A 3,837-nucleotide genomic window follows, 5' to 3' on the forward strand; every position below is an offset into this window, starting at 1 on the left:
GTTCTCAAAGATGGTGATTCTTATAATGGTTTTGTGTAGATTGGGCATCTCAAAACTGTATTTCCTTGCTATCAAGAGCACTGAACCCTGATGTGGGTAATTTGTTTTACTAGTCTTGAGAGATTGAGCTGAAGTTCACCTAGACTTGCCTAACTGTTCTCTTTATTCAACATTCTGTGTTTAAACAAAGGTAGAAGTTTATTTCTCATTTTTTTGTTTACAAGTTCAGCCACTACAAGCAGAGGGCATCATCATGATAGCTAAATGTGAGGAAGATGAGGAGGAAATTTCCTTAGAAGGAATCCTAGGTTTTCTCCATATTTGAAATTGATGTAATCAAAATCATTGATCAATATACATGCTCAAATCACAAACACAACCGCCTGACCTATAGGAACAAATACAAAGAAAATTAGTCTCTTTTCAATAATCTACTTATTAATTATAAATTGTTATTAAATTACTTTTTTTTAAGTTTAAATAGCATGGTAAAATAAATTTACAAGGCTCTTATGTTTGAATATGGGTTATGGTATGTTTTTTTGGGTGGTACATCCACCTCTTCCAAAGAGCAAGAACAGTACTCGTTTGCCCAGACCTGCTGTGGAACTTTAAAGTTTCTATTCAAGGGTATCGTAGAGTGCAGGCTTTTATGCTATTAAGAATCGGTGCATACTTTGTGGATTAAGTATTGATCCCCAGTGCTTGCGCTCTGGAGACTGGTTTGAATACATGTTAGTTGCAGAACCTAAGCTGACCACTGAAATGAGTCTCTGCATGTTTCTTAATCAAGGTCACAGTATTCGTTCTCATTGTATAAAGGATCCAACTGAAGAATGTCCATGTCCCGATCTACTATCTGCCAATGTATAATTGCATCTGAAAAAGATCGTTCTCATGGTTCTGCTATAATGGGTGTGCTTTATGACAACAAGATAGTCCAAGGCAACCCGAGGAAAATCTGCTTGTTTAACAATGGTTTTGTTGATATTTGTTCTGGTAGCTCCTGGATGAGCAGGAAAATTTGTGGTCTGCTTGAAGTGGTTATTTCTAGCAGCAGCTCATACTCATGACTTGGTCAATATTACAGCAAATTTTAGTGTTCTGTATCATATTCTTCCTCTGACTATGCCCAATCTTTTTCTGGCATTTTTTATCAGTTTCAGAGTCTTGACACTTCCTGCTACTAACTGTGGTTTTGATTGAGAAATGTGCTGACTGAACTTCCCATTTTATTTTTTAAGTATTCTGATAATTTATGATGAGTTATATTGGTAGCTGCTAGCAGGCATCAAGTAATGGCCCGTTTGAAGTTAGTTATAGCTGAAACTGTCATGAGCAAACCATGGGAGATAGTCCCTTGTCCTTCAAGACAACATGAGCTGAAAAAACTTAGCCCACATTAGGGAAAAATTCAATCCGTCTGAGTGATTGCGTACTGATACTTTGCAATCAAGGTTTGTAGAGGACTCTTGAATGTACATGTGCGAATTGAGATTCTATTGTGGAGTAAATAAATCTTATGGGGAAGATGCATCATGCATTGGGTGGTGTGCTGAGTTTGTAGATGAAGATATTGTGTCAATTACATTAGCGTGAAGATGTGTTCTGTTGTATGATGACATGTCGTCATTCACGTTTACATATTGTTGGCTATCTTTGTATATAGGAAAGTATAAATGCTCTTTATTGTTGATGTGAATTATTACGTGAGAAAAAGTTCACCTGTAGGATAAATACTCTTTAGATGCTGTGTGTAGGTTCTATGACAGTTGCAAAAGTTGTGTATAATACAATATCTTATGAGAGTCTAGTCTTGATATGATGGGACATTTGAAGAGAGAGCATCCTCTTAAAAGTCACAATTGAGAGGATATGATAGGACAATTGAGAAGGTAGGTATTGCTAATTCCATTGCAACTCCTGAAGGTGAGTCCTAGTTGTCAGGTCCTTAAGGGATTTTGAGCTATTGCCCTTTCCATCTCGTGTCCAAAGTATGACCATACTATACAGCTACGAACCATATTGTTAGGGACCAAGTCTTTGCGGTGCCCATTGTTCAGAAATCTCTCCATAATGCACTTGCCACAACTAGACCATGTAGAACCCATGTAATTACAAGATTTTACTACTATTGAAAATATTGTTTTGTCATAGCATTTCTATCATAGATCAATTTGTGACATCATCCATATTGGACAAAAAGCATGTTCTTGCACTGCACAAATTGCATCAATTCATTGTCACATAGAACCCATCTCATTACAAGATTTTACTACAAAGAAAATATTGTTTTGTAATAGTATTTCTATCAGTTGTTTGTGATCATCAATCACTTGCACTACACAAATTGCATTGCTTCATTGTCACATTTTTGTAATGTGAATATGATAATCACACGTGCTTCACACTACATTAATACAAACATTGTGCTATAGTTGCTCGGGGAAGTCACTTAAATATTAAGTAAGAGAGCACCTCAATGCAATAAAGGGGGTTTGTAGAAAATGTACATGCATAATGTGTTTTCTAATTTGCAAAGTGGGGTGTTTTAATTTTGAAAAGTACATAAGCGATATATCTAAACCTCAAATTTATGTAAGTGGGTTGGGGGGGTGTTTCTGTCTTTAAAAACAAAAGAAATTGTAAGTAGGTGTTTTTATAAATGCTTTTGTGATTATAACACATGCATCATGAAAAGAAAATTGTAATACCAATTGATGTGGCAATTTTATGGCAAGTTATCATGCCTATATCGAAAGTTCTATTTTGTGACAGTGGTGTTGTGTGCTTGACAACAAGAAACTTTAGAAGCAGTAACTTTTGTATTTAAACTCCAATTGGGTGATTTTCTAACTATTGTAGTTGACATAATGCATAATACATGATTTAAGCATTAAATTATCAATTTGAAAATATAATTTTATTATCTAAACAAAGAGAACGCATGAATTTTATAGAATTGGCAATACCTAGTTGTATACCTTTAAGTGTGATGCCCTAGGAAGAGATTCAAATGGAAACCGAATTGTTCCACTACCCAAGTATATGGAGTTGAGTTGGAGAAGAGTTCCTCTCAACTTTTGACTTTTGAATGTGGGCCATAGAAGAAACTCATTGAATATATATGGAAGGAGGTCAAAGGGACCCAAAGATGGATTAGAGAATTGGAGAACAAATTGTTTGATATTTAAAAATAGATTAATAGAGGAGATGACAACTCTCTTTAGGAATATGTGAATCTTAGAGAAAAACAAAGAGTGTATGAAGCTAAAGAGTGCAAAAAAGAGAAAGTGCAGTGATTAAGAGAATGGTTGTGTGGAAAAGTCAAGAGGCTAACCAAGGAAGTATTCGATTCTCAAGAGCAAAACAACTAGAAAGATAATCCCCCAAGAAAAACAAAGATTACATAAAAGTATACTTGAAGAACATCTTGGCAAAAAAGAAAATGACTGAGGTCAAAACAAAATAAAAAATGGGAACGCCCCAATTAGACAAAAAACTCTCCTTGGTACTTAAGAAAGAAACACTAGAACTAGTAGTAGAATCCATGATAAAGCTTATGATAGGAAGGAATGGGATTTTATCCTAAGAGGCATAGGTTTTGGGGACCCCTTTATCTCAGTGGTCCTTAGAGGATCAACTACGTAGGTGATATGAATGGTGTCATTATAGAAGGGGTAAGCTAACTTGCTGTACAAGACAAAGGTGGGAGCCCTCTCTCCTCTTCTCTTCTCAAATTTTGTGGATGCCCTAGGTGCTTGGTAAAAATTTAAATGAAAACAAGTAACATACACGGAATCAAACTTCCCATGAAAAACAAACAATTAGTTAATT

The sequence above is a fragment of the Dipteris shenzhenensis genome, chromosome 10 (genome assembly GCF_047967505.1).
Source record: "Dipteris shenzhenensis isolate YYH24624 ecotype China chromosome 10, Dip_SZ_1.0, whole genome shotgun sequence".
In the NCBI taxonomy this organism is placed as follows: Eukaryota; Viridiplantae; Streptophyta; class Polypodiopsida; order Gleicheniales; family Dipteridaceae; genus Dipteris; species Dipteris shenzhenensis.